This window comes from Oryctolagus cuniculus, chromosome 16 (assembly GCF_051225735.1).
Source record: "Oryctolagus cuniculus isolate XC-2025 breed Fujian yellow rabbit chromosome 16, ASM5122573v1, whole genome shotgun sequence".
NCBI classification, from domain to species: Eukaryota; Metazoa; Chordata; class Mammalia; order Lagomorpha; family Leporidae; genus Oryctolagus; species Oryctolagus cuniculus.
The window spans coordinates 79,335,242-79,348,502 of NC_142882.1; the positions used below are offsets into that span (position 1 = coordinate 79,335,242).

The window sequence follows — 13,261 nt, forward strand, 5'->3', positions numbered from 1 at the left end:
TGTATGAATATACTACAATTTGTTTATCCACTCACCTGTTGATGGATAGTGTTGTTTCCATATTTTTACTTTTACAAATACAACTGCAAAGGACATTGCATGCATCTTTCTGTATCATTTTTTTTTCTTTTTCTTTCAGGTAGTCTATACAAAGACCTACACACAAATGTTATGGCATCGGAGGATACAACCAATAAGCATATGGAAAGTCTGTGTGTACTTCTAAGAAACTGTGAAATTATTTTCCATTTGGAATGAACCATTTTCACCTCCACCAGCAATGTACGAGAGTTTGGTTAGCCACACATCTTCGCCAACATCTGGTATGTTTCAGTCTTTTTCTTTTTTTTTATTTTTTATTTATTTATTTTTTATTTTTTGACAGGCAGAGTGGACAGTGAGAGAGAGAGAGACAGAGAGAAAGGTCTTCCTTTGCTGTTGGTTCACCCTCCAATGGCCACCGCGGCCGGTGCGCTGCACTGATCCGAAGCCAGGAGCCAGGTGCTTATCTTGGTCTCCCATGCAGGTGCAGAGCCCAAGCACCTGGGCCATCCTCCACTGCCTTCCCGGGCCACAGCAGAGAGCTGGCCTGGAAGAGGGGCAACCGGGACAGAATCCGGCGCCCCGACCAGGACTAGAACCCAGTGTGCCGGTGCCGCAAGGCGGAGGATTAGCCTAGTGAGGCGCGGCGCCGGCCTGTTTCAGTATTTTTCTTCATTGATTTCTCAGTCTGTATTTCTGCTCATGAGTTTTCCGTAGACCAGGGATCCAAGTGTTTATCGTATCCATCTACCTGTTGGCCCCAAGCACTTCAAATTCCATAAAACTAAATTCACTGACATTTCCCATTTTCTTTTTTTTTCAAAAGATTTAATTATTTATTTGAAAGAGTTACAGAGAGAGAGGGAGAGACAGAGAAATCTTCCATCTGCTGGTTTACCCCTCCTCCCCCCGATATGGCCACAATGAGCAGGAAGAAGCCAGGAGCCAGGAGCTTCATCAGGGTTGCCCATATGAGTGGCAGGGGCCCAAACACTTGAGCCATCTTCAATCGCTTCTTCCAGGCCATTAGTAGGGAGCTGGAACAGAAGTAGAGCATCCAGGACATGAATTGGTGCCCATGGGATGTCAGCACTGCATGTGGCAGCTTTACTCGCTACACCACAACGTCAGCCCCAACATTTTCCCTTTTTCATTTCTTACCCCTGCACTCCAAACCAGCTCTTAATCCCGCATAACTTATATCATCTAGACTAAATCAGAACATTGAGAAGCATTATTTCCCTCATTCCCACCTCCAAGCGGTCCTATAGTTTGCCCTAATGAAAAGCATTAAATCTGCATCACGCTCACTATCGTCAGTCCTGCCACCTTACCCTCCTGAACTTCCGCAATAGTGAACTCAGTGTCTTCCAGTCCCATTGCTGTGCCTTCCTGTGCAAAAAAGGTGGGAAGCTAATGAATTTGCTTCCCAAAGTCCCCTGATTTAAGGTCTCTTGAGTGATATAGATGTCCTAAATCAGGTGCATTCTTTCAACACTTGATTTTGCAATTGAATTAATTGGCAAGAAAGGCAGGTCTCTAAGACCAGACTTTGTTACAAAGGTAGCAGGTGTAGCATGGTCCTAATGGGTTGTGTGCACTGCCCCTGTACCCTACAGTATATCATATCTCCCTCTCTCTCTTCATGATTTTTCTTCCTAAAATAACTTTTTCTCTATATCTGTCCCCATGACTTCAGTGGGATGGGAAATTTTGCACACATCCAATGAATTGTCAAGGAACTATGGTATATCAATATATCAATCTCTAGATTTGTAAAACTAAAGTTTTTTTTTTCTGTAATGTTTCCCTAAATTCTTCTCCTGTTATAAGATAGTTTCTATGACAAAATACATCAGCTCAAATCATCAGTTCATTATATATACCCAAAACTGTAACTGATTTCTGATAGCCAAATTCTATTTTTATTGGTCTCTCTCAAATTCCTAGAAGCAGGCCGGCGCCGTGGCTCAATAGGCTAATCCTCCACCTTGCGGCGCCGGCACACCGGGTTCTAGTCCCGGTCAGGGCACCGGATTCTGTCCCGGTTGCCCCTCTTCCAGGCCAGCTCTCTGCTATGGCCAGGGAGTGCAGTGGAGGATGGCCCAGGTGCTTGGGCCCTGCACCCCATGGGAGACCAGGAAAAGCACCTGGATCCTGGCTCCTGCCATCGGATCAGCGCGGTGCGCCGGCCACGGCGGCCATTGGAGGGTGAACCAACGGCAAAGGAAGACCTTTCTCTCTCTGTCTCTCTCTCTCACTGTCCACTCTGCCTGTCAAAAAAAAAAAAAAATTCCTAGAAGCAAACCAAAAATAAAAGTCTCTGGGAATGTCTGATCACTCTTTTTTTTACCAGGAATCCATTTTCTATGGCATTCATGGAAACCTATTATAGAACAAAGAGAAATAGGAGTGATTAGAATCTTTTTTGGAGAGTACAAGACTGATTCTTTCATCCAAATCCCTGTGACCAGGAACTTGAATCTTTTCTTCCTGTGAAAAGCTAAATCTCTTACAATCCTGACATGGCCTCTGTTGTTTGTGAAATGAAAATTCATTTTCCGTTGGGGAGGGGAATATTAGTGCTAGAAGGAATGTTAGCAACCACCTACAATCCTGTGCAGATGAGGAGACAGAGACCCAAAAAGCAGAAATGACAAACCTCCTGTGGTCTAGCACATTTATGACAGAGTTCTGTCCCCTGCAGGCAATTAAGGTATTGTTTTCACTATTTCTCAATGCCTTTCCTTTTCAACATTTCCAATCCTGGTTAATAGCCTGCAAGACCCAATTTTTAATTTGTTAATTTTGGAGCAACTGGATAATGGACAGATTTAGACAATGCAAGCCAGAGAAAATAACCAAATATTCAAAACTTGGAAACCAGATGAATCTTTTCAAATAATCACTATCCTAGATTGGAGGGAACAACGCTTAGGAATTACTGCAGAGCAATGTAGTTCAATCTTCTAATTCTGTGGAGACTGATACGGCAGACTTGCTAGTAACTGCTCAGATTCGAAGTTATCCTTCATAGGAACTAAAACACAAGTCTATGACTTCTCTCATTTCACCTATTATTTTGAGCTTTCCACCAGGATTTCTAAATAAATATTATTTCTTAACTGAGTTAACATATTCATCAGTATGTGAGGTCTTGCTTAACCAAGTGGGAAGTAAACCTATTTCAACCAGACTTGGTTTTGTTGTCTTGTTTCCTACCTTTCTCATTGCCTTATTTTGGAGCTTCCTAACTGCCCAGCTATCAAGACAAGGTTTGTAAAATAATTTGTGGACCCACACCAATGGAGAAACTGATAAGGCAGCAGGATTGGTAGCTTGGCACTATATGTACATGCAATCTATACATAATCTGTCACTTCGAGGGTCAAGCTTGAATCACCCTCCCAAGATGGATGGGCAAGTCACCATCAGACCCAAGTCAGATAGCAGCTTTTAACAGATATAACTACTGTTTCTCAACTGCGTGTCCATGGAGACTGAAAAATTGGTTTGTTGCCTAGAGAAGTGGAAATAAAACCAAGTCATTTAGTGTCTATGTGGTTTCTATGAAGCTAAGGAAATTTTTTTGGCATATGACAAAAATACAAATGGCTAAAGCTATGCGATTCCCTTGGTTGATTCTTGAAATTATCAAAAATAAGCTCTGTGAGCATTGCTTTTAAAATATGGAAATATTCTAAATGAGGGAGTATCAGATTCTCAGGTTGTTTGATTCTTGGTTAGAGTAGAAACCATTCTTTAAAACAGTGACCAATATATGCAACAAAATCTAATAGGTTAAAAAGCCCTTGGATTCATTACATATGGAAAATGTTTCTCATCCACAAATTCAACAGAGTTCCAAGCATGAAAGAAAAAGCCAGTCTTTAATAAGGGTGGAGGAGACTGAAACACCTATTCATTAATCCTATGGAAATATTTGTCACTCATATGTGGTTTAGGGAATTGGGTAAAAATAGCACCTTCGTAAGAATTTGTTCATCTGGGTATGGGCCTTTATCTATCTGAGAAAATAAATATGATGTAATAGTAGACTCATTGTATGAGTCCCCTGATCAACAGGGATGCAGAGGTGACAGCTTGGCACAAGTCAGCACAATTTCACAGCATCTGTTGGCCCACCATCAGATAGAAAACAACTCCTGGCAGATCTCCTTTCTCAATGAATGCACAAAATTAGCCAGGCCAAGAAAGGTGGCATACATGAGTTACAACCAAGACTTGGCCTGACCTCAGCTGTTCAGTATTTAGGACAACGAATGCTGCTTTTCAACTGGTCTTAGAATCCTTAGAAGAAAAGCCTATAAGCAAAGAACACACTTCTTAAAAGTGAATAATCCCTGCTCCAGTCTACTCATTCAACACCAGGTCTCCAAATATCGCAAAGTAGGCTCTATTTGGTCTGTCTGCAACTTGCTGGAGAACCCACAATGATCTATTGATTTTAGGTAAGAATAGTAAGAGGGATGTGGACACAACTGTTGTAACAAATTCATAAATCATCAAAATTGCTCTGTAATTTTGTAGAAATCACAAATTTTCTTGAAAAAAATGCAATTTTGTGCAAATGTATGCATCACTAACAGACGTGCATGTGTGTGTGTGTGTGTTCAGGGTCCACACCCAGAGACAAAGGAAAGGTGAGGTGACTTGATCAAAACACAGACACTGAAACACGGCTGCGAAGCCAGCGGGGCAAGAAGAAGATGTCATTCCCCAGTTTCTCTTTCTTCCTTCATTCTCCTAGACCATTTCCAATGCGTGAATTTGGGCTTTGTTTTCCAGAGTTTAAGCAAGAAGGTACAGTGACAGAGAACATGGATTGCTCACTTCTCCCGCCTCTGCCAATAGATGAGTTCTGACATTATAAGCCAGCCTACTTCAATTCAAAACCTGTGCTTTCAAAATACGTGACAAACAAAGCCCCAGTTCCTTGGCTTGGGCCCCACTGAACTTGCCAACACGTGCTCCACCACCACACCCACCCTTGGCTTTCACTTGCCCCTCCTCACAGCCCCCATGTCCCACCACCGTGTTGTCCTCTTCTTCCTGTGTAATGCTTTCCCCCTATTCTTTTCTATTAACCACATCCATATCCTTTAAGATCTCCCCCCTTCTGTATAAATCCTTCCTGGACTAGGCCAGTTGAAGGCTACTTCTCCCTCCTCTAAATTAAAGCCTAATAATGGGCTGGTGCCGCGGCTCAATAGGCTAATCCTCCACCTAGCGGCGCCGGCACACCAGGTTCTAGCCCCGGTCGGGGCACCGGATTCTGTCCCGGTTGCCCCTCTTCCAGGCCAGCTCTCTGCTGTGGCCCAGGAAGGCAGTGGAGGATGGCCCAAGTGCTTGGGCCCTGCACCCCATGGGAGACCAGGAGAAGCACCCGGCTCCTGCCATCAGATCAGTGCGGTGCACCAGCCGCAGTGCGCCAGCCGTGGTGGCCACTGGAGGGTGAACCAACAGCAAAAGGAAGACCTCTCTGTCTCGCTCTCTCACTATCCACTCTGCCTGTCAAGAAAAAAAAAAAAGCCTAATAATGATGAGTACAGCCAACACATGCGAGGCTCTCCTAGCCCCTGATTTTCTAGAAGACAGGGAATATTATAATCCCACTCTTACAGATGAAGATGAAAAGAAATGGATGGGTAAACAACAGGGATTGATCTCACTGGAGAGCTTGGACTCTGTGCTCACCCAGTGACTGTGGCCAGGCCTGGATGCTGGGGTGGGAGGAGCTAAACCCCAAGTCATGATGTCCAAGGGAACGGAGGTTCCCAAAGGACAGGTAGGGTGACTGCATGTGAGAAAGAATTCTGCAACAGCAAAAACTAAATTTCCACACTATTTCCTTACCTGGAAAACTGTTAACTCCCTTTAGCTTCTGCTGCACAATTACCCCACCCCTACTTTCTTTCCTTAAGTAAATCAAGATGCAGGGAGGCTACACTTTAACACATCCCCTATGCTCTAACCACATAAAAAAAAAAAGAAATAGAAAATAGAAAATTGCTTAATAACTGGGTACATAACAAAAGAAACATCTTTGTAGGTCAAAAGGAACAATAATAAAACACATAAAGCTCTTAGCAGAGCTGTGATGAGACGTATGACAATTTTAATCCTTACAGCCAAGTGCAAAGCTGGGCTTCTCCCCACCTCCCACTCCATTCTCAGTCTTGCATTGCTGGTTGGAATTTAAAGTGGTGCAGCATCTAGAAAAATAGTCTGATGCTTCCTCAAGCAATTAGACATTTGACCATCTGACCACTTAATTCTACTCCTGGGAAAATATCTGTATAGAAACTTGTACACAGGTGTTCTTAGCAGCATTATTCATAATAGCCAAAAGGTACAAACAACTCAAATTTCCATCAGCTGACAAACAGATAAACAAAATGTGGCATATCCATGCAATGGACTATTATTCAGCCATAAAAAGAAATGAAGGAGCCAGCATTGAGGCGCACAGAGTGGGCCACCACTTGTGATGCCAGCATCCAATATCTGAGTACCATTTCAAGTCCCAGCTGCTCTGCTTCTGATCCAGCTTCCCAGTGATGTGTGGGAAGGTGGCAGAAGATGTTGCGAGGATTTGGGTCCCTGCCACCTGTGTGGAGGACCAGCGTGGAGTTCCCTGGATTCAGCTTGCCGTAGCTCTGGTTGTTCAGGCCGTCTGGAGAGTGAACCAGCAGATGGAAGATCTCTTTCTTTCTCTCTCTCTGTCTCCCTCTCTCTGTCACTCTGACTTTTGAATAAATAAGTGAATATGCTCATATCATTAAATTGTAAGCTTTTAATCAGTGAATTGCATTGTATGGGAATTATATACTAATAAAACTACTTATAAAAGTTTCTTAAAATCTCAACCTGTATTAACTCTTATAATTTTTAAATTTGGACTTCTCAATTCAATAAAAATTGAAAAAAATGTGTAATGAGGGTACTTCCAAAAGTTTGTGGAAAAGATTCCTTATTTTTGAATTCCATTTTTCCACCAACTTTTTGAAGCACCCACATCAACATTTGTTTTAGATTATCTGGATGGCTACCACCAGATAACAGAAAGACCCATGTTTAACTTTGTTTACAATCTCATTCTCACCACATGAAAAGGAAAGATGTAAAAACATGAGACTAAGAGTTATTTAAAAATCCAGCTATCATACAGGGTAATAAAAGGAAGACAAACTCAAATAACCTGCTCACTCCAGTCAGGACTCTACACCCTGGGAATGAGTGTCCCATGGGTCCTGCCCAAGCACACCAACTTGCCCCAGCTCACCAAACCCATGGAGCAAATTTTGCTATAAAACAACTTTTTAAAGTTTTTCACCATTGTTTGGGGGAATAGCATTCAAGTGATTCCCCAATGAAAACGAAGTGTCAATGTTAGAAGCAAGATCAGTAATTAAGATGAAAACTAATGACACTGATAATGACAATAGTTTATAGTCTTCAAAATGAGAAGAATCAGGTCAACATAAGTCTTTCCTGTACTGAACCCAAAGTTCAAACGAGAACACCCACATCAGGCATATATTGTTCATGCGAATGTGTCATAGTCACTTCCTTAATTTGTCTCTGTCTTATTTTAATAAGAATTTTAAGTATCATTAGTTAAAATCTATTTTTCTCCTATATATAAGTGTAGTGTTTTCAAAAATGGGGCTCAGCATTAGAAGTCCCATGTGAATTATTTTCCTCAACAGTTCTCTGAGTTTCTTTGTTGTAAGGACACAGTGAGTGTGTAAGCAAGAAAAGCAGATTCTAGGTCTGGGCAAATAACAATCAAAATGCTCACAATCTGAAACCACAGTGAAGCTAGATTTCAGTAAAAAGAAGTCATAGAAAACCTCCGTTAACTAGACTATTTGAGATTGATGTATCTTGAAATAACCAGAAATTTAGTTTTAAGCCTCAACCTTCTTTAAAAATATTTTAAAGTATGTTGTCCTCTGTTTATCATTAAAGAAGATAATTTAATATTTGTTTTATGACCTAGAAACTGCCAATATTTCAGGTTCATCTTGCAATAAGATTTTTATTAAAAATCCATAAATCCAAAAAGCAAATAAGAAAGTACTCTGAAAAAATAGATGGTGTGGGGCCGATGCTGTGGCTCACGAGGTTAATCCTCCGCCTGTGGTGCCAGCATCCCATATGGGTGCCAGGTTCTAGTCCCGGTTGCTCCTCTTCCAGTCCAGCTCTCTGCTGTGGCTTGGGAGGGCAGTGGAGGATGGCCCAAGTGTTTGGGACCTACACCTGCATGGGAGACCAGGAGGAAACACATGGCTCCTGGCTTCGGATCGGCATAGTTCCGGTCAAAGTGGCCATTTGGGGAGTGAACCAACAGAAGCAAGACCTTTCTCTCTCTCTGTCTCTCTTACTCTCTCTGTCTCTCTCACTGTCTAACTCTGTCAAAAAGAAAAAAAAAAAAGAAAAATATATGGCATAAGCGTGTTGGTTGTTTTTTTTTTTTTTTCATGTAATATCTCTCTTTTTTCAGCAGTGGAATTCCCAGCATTATCTAATTAATGGAAACTTTCTTATTAATTGGAGTCCAGTTAGTCGAAGTTTTTGTTGTATATATATTGCTCTTTTGAGGATTGATTGATTGAACTATGGAGGAGGGAGAGAGGTGAATCATTTGTCCTTTTGCCCCAATATGCAATCAGCCAGGAAATTTTAGAATTCCATACATTTCATTGAATGACCACTTTGGACAAGAAACTGGGGGAGGGCCAGAGCTGTGGCATAGCAGGGTTAAGCCACTGTCTATAGTGCCAGCATCCCATATGGCTGCAGCTTCCTGCTATGGCCTGGGAAATCAGTGGAGGATAGCTCAAATACTTGTACCCATGCACCCATGTGGAAGACCCCAGTGAAGCCCCCTGGTTCCTGGCTTCGGTCTGGCCCAGCCCTGGCTGTTGTGGCCATCTGGGGAGCAAACTAGTGGATGGAAAACTTCTCTCTGTGTGTCTCTGTATCTCTGTAATTCTGCCTTTTAAATAAATAAATAAATCTTAAAAAAAAAAAAAAAAGAATGACACTGGGGGAGTGGTGAAGACAGACAAGAAGATGACCAAGGGGGGCAACACTTTGGTGTAGTGGGTAAAGCCACTGCCTGCAGTGCCAGCATCTCATATAGGTACCAGTTCGAGTCCCGGCTGCTCCATTTCTGATCCAACTCTCTGCTATGGCCCAGGAAAGCAATAGAAGATGGCCCAAGTCCTTGGGCCCCTGCACCCACGTGGGAGACCCTGAGGAAGCTTCTGGCTCCTGGCTTCGGATCAGCCCAGCTCTGGCAGTTGCTGCCATTTGGGGAGACAACCAGCAGATGGAAGACCTCTCTCTCTCTCTCTTCCCTCCCTCCCGCCCTCCCTCCTCTGCCTCTCCAAAACTCTGCCTTTCAAATAAATGAATAAATGTTAAAAAAAAAAAAAAGATGAGGGAGCTCCTCTTGCGATGTTGCTACAAGTTTACAGCCAATAGGGAACTAAAATGTTGTGATGCCATTGTATCAGAGCCCCTGAGCACACTGCCACAGTGATCAGCGCCAAGGCTGGGGAGCCTCTGAGCACTCAGGACTCCAACAACATCCACAGTGCTGGTGCCAGCTCTGTCCACGCAGGAAGTGATCTTGTAAACCCTTTTAATTAACCAACTGATGTCCACACAAAGAAGAAGTAGAAATGATTAATAAACCAAAGCATTTACCCTCCTCATTAATCAAACAAATTAAATAAAACAGTAATCTCTCAACCTACCACACTGATAAAACTATAAGGAATGGTAAGCCTGAACACTGACACAGGTGTGAGGAGATGGACATTCTCAGCTGTTTCGTGTGGAAGTGTTAATTGGTAAGACTTTCTGGAACAACTTGTGCATTGCTAATCACAAAACAACACAGACCTTTCATGCTAATAACTTTACTTCCAGGAATTTTCTCAATTCAATAATTAAGGATGCAGATAAGTATTTAGGTACTAGAGTGTTAATCATGGCATCATCAATAATCCCAAAATACACATATATGCATGCACATGGGTAAGGGCACAACATGTTCCCAGTAGGAAATGGCCATAAAAATTGTGTTTTATATCATACAGCAATTTAAAAGATATTGAAAAAATAAGTTTATTAAAGCTAGTACAATACAAATCAGGTCTACAGTCTAGTTAGTGGTGTTACAGTAACATCAGTATTCTGGGTTGGATAAAGTACTACAGCCATGCAAGATGTGCCACTGGGAGAAGGCTAACTGAAGGGGACACAGGACTTCTTTGCAGTATTTTTTCAAATTTTTGTAAGTCTATCATAACTTCAAAATAAAAAGGAGAACAAAGAAATTTATTGAAATGGCTGTGTTGACTGAAAAAGAGCTAACATAAAATCAGAAAATACAATCCTAATTTTTTTTTTTTTTTTGACAGGCAGAGTGGACAGTGAGAGAGAGAGACAGAGAGAGAAAGGTCTTCCTTTGCCGTTGGTTCACCCTCCAATGGCCGCCGCTGCAGCCGGCGCACCGTGCTGATCCGATGGCAGGAGCCAGGATCCAGGTGCTTTTCCTGGTCTCCCATGGGGTGCAGGGCCCAAGCACCTGGGCCATCCTCCACTGCACTCCCTGGCCATAGCAGAGAGCTGGCCTGGAAGAGGGGCAACCGGGACAGAATCCGGCGCCCCGACCGGGACTAGAACCCGGTGTGCCGGCGCCGCAAGGTGGAGGATTAGCCTATTGAGCCACGGCGCCGGCCCCAATCCTAATTTTTATAAAATATACATGTAATTCCTTTAACTATGTGATGATAGCAGCTCTGTTTTTGAAAGTCTTGTTATATGATTTTCAAGCTGCATCTCATTTAAATCTCACCAAAACTAATAAGGTAGATGTTATTTCCAATTGACCAGAGAGGAAAGGGATTGGGAGAAATTACACAACTTTTCATATGTTACACAGTTCACTGGGATTTGAGTGCGGGCCACTCAGGCTGCACAGCCCATGCTATCGGCTAGGTTCCAAAACATCCACTCCCTAACTTCAGCTTCACAGTCTAGAAAAGTATATCCCAAAACCTTAACCATAGTTATCTCTGTAGTGGGGATTGGTGGCATTATTTTTCTCTTCTTGCTTACTGAACATGTATCACTTGTATAATCAAAACAATATTTATTTTAAAAGATGTCAGTGTTTTAGCTGAAAACAAGGTCAACACAAGTTCACAGGATGAAGCAACCATTAATATCACTAAGTTTGGCTCAATGACAGAAGAACAATATTACAAGTAAAGAGGTCATAATAGCGTTCAACTATGCAAAGATCCGATATAACCTGAAATATAGTATTCCTTCCATTTTGGGAGGCACACATTGATAGGGACATTGATATAAAGATTGAAGGGTATTTATAGAAAACAATTCACAATGGTGAGAGGGTAAAAATATATTAGAATATTGTTAGTGGAGAGAAGTGTGGATATCTGATTGGACAGAGACAGACTCAGAGGGTCAACATGACAGCTGTCTTAAAAATTTTTAAAGACTCATCATCTAGAATAATAATCACCACTATGTGCTAGGTGCAGGCATTATATCAGTTAACCCTCACCACAACCCAAAAGGAAGATACTAATACTATTCTCCCATAACAGAGTTAGAATCCGAAGCTGAGGGAAGTCACACATGCATTAATGATAGAGTAGCAGTCCCACCTACCTTGCGTAATTGTCCATCCAGCAGGCTGTCTCACACCTCAACAGGAAAACGAACTGGGCTTGTCTGTGTGGCTCCTAATGAGTAGAAGGAGAACACAGGGGAGAGATCAGGAGGCAGGGATTTCAGCTCAGTATTCAGAATATCTATCTCAGGAAACTCAGAGCTGCCCAAGGCTGGAATGGGTGGCCTTTGAGAATAACGGATACAGCGCTATCCCTTCCACATGCAGTGAACAGCACTCAGCGATGGTGGATCGCAAACTCCTGTATCCATCAGAACCACCACTTCACCAAACACAGACTCCTGTGCTCCACCTGAAGGAATTCTGCTTCAGGTGTCCTGGCGTAGGGCAGTCTGGGAGTTTGCAGTTCCTTCCAGCTCCCAGGTGCTGTCAGTCCTGCTGGTCCAGATCCCTCAGACCATAAAACCAAACTGTAAGGCTCAGACTGACTGTGCCCCTCGTAGCGTCCATGAAACAGCAACAAAAATGCCTCTGAGCCAGGTAAGAAGGCTTTTTTTTTAGTTGTTTTTCCTATTCAAGTTATCAGTCAACAGAGTCGTCTCCATGATTTTTAAAGCAGCCTTTTGTAGCTGGTTGTTTAAAAATTCCAGAGTTTGCTAATACATTACAGAGCTTTATAGTTTGTTTTTTTAAAGAAATCCATGTATATTTCTGATCAAGAAAGAATGGATAAAAACAAACCACGTTAAGTTATGAGATAAGAGACTGATAAATTTTGGCATGTTCAGATTATCAGAGAGGAAGTGTACTTTTCTAATTATGATTTACTTTTCAGCTGTCAAGCTCAATTTGGAAGGGGAAGTAGAAATGCTATTTTTCGCCAAGAACTGAGGATGAAGCCCATATGTTAGAAGATGGACTTTGTTATTTTCCACAGTGGCTAAACTGAGCATGGGTGTTATTTTTTAAGAGCTTCCAAAATCTGCTTATGTTTACCTTAAAGGTAGTTTTATTTGTATTTTTTCCCCACTTTTTGAGAAGGTGAATGTTGCTACGGGCCTTTCAAGTGGGGAAAAAACACTCCAAAATCCAAAACTATGGAGAAACCTAGCTCCCCATGGACTCTGCTGTTGGCCCTCTGCTTCCTGGAAGGCAGCTGATAGAATGCCCGCAGCTGCTGCTGCACACACACAATGCCTGCCCCGACCTGAGCAGCCAACGCGCTCATGAAAGGAACTCAAGTGGCTTTTCAGGTGATAAGATAGAGTTCAGCTGCTGTGTTTTATGGCCTAATTCAGTCGGTGTCCCTTTACAGAGGGCCACTGGCTGACCAACTTTACATAGTCATGAACATTTGATTATGGAGTAATTTAATTTAATGATTTATTTAATCTTCGAATCACAAGAGGCTGTTTTGAAAACACTTTGTTGCCATGTTGATCCTTTGTTAACTAAAGGAATAATAATTGACGTTGAAATACGGTTGGGAAAAAAGTGACAATGAACTTCTTTGTATAG

General features: G+C 42.2%; 1 long non-coding RNA gene across 1 annotated transcript; it reads right to left on the minus strand.

The window, feature by feature from the left end:
• Window positions 1–681: 681 nt before the first annotated feature.
• On the minus strand, window positions 682–12,122 carry LOC149121840 (uncharacterized). The gene is made up of 3 exons (XR_016223134.1): window positions 12,009–12,122; window positions 11,782–11,855; window positions 682–1,079 (listed from the first exon to the last, which is right to left on the minus strand). It is a non-coding gene; the product is annotated as an uncharacterized LOC149121840 (long non-coding RNA).
• Window positions 12,123–13,261: the final 1,139 nt, after the last annotated feature.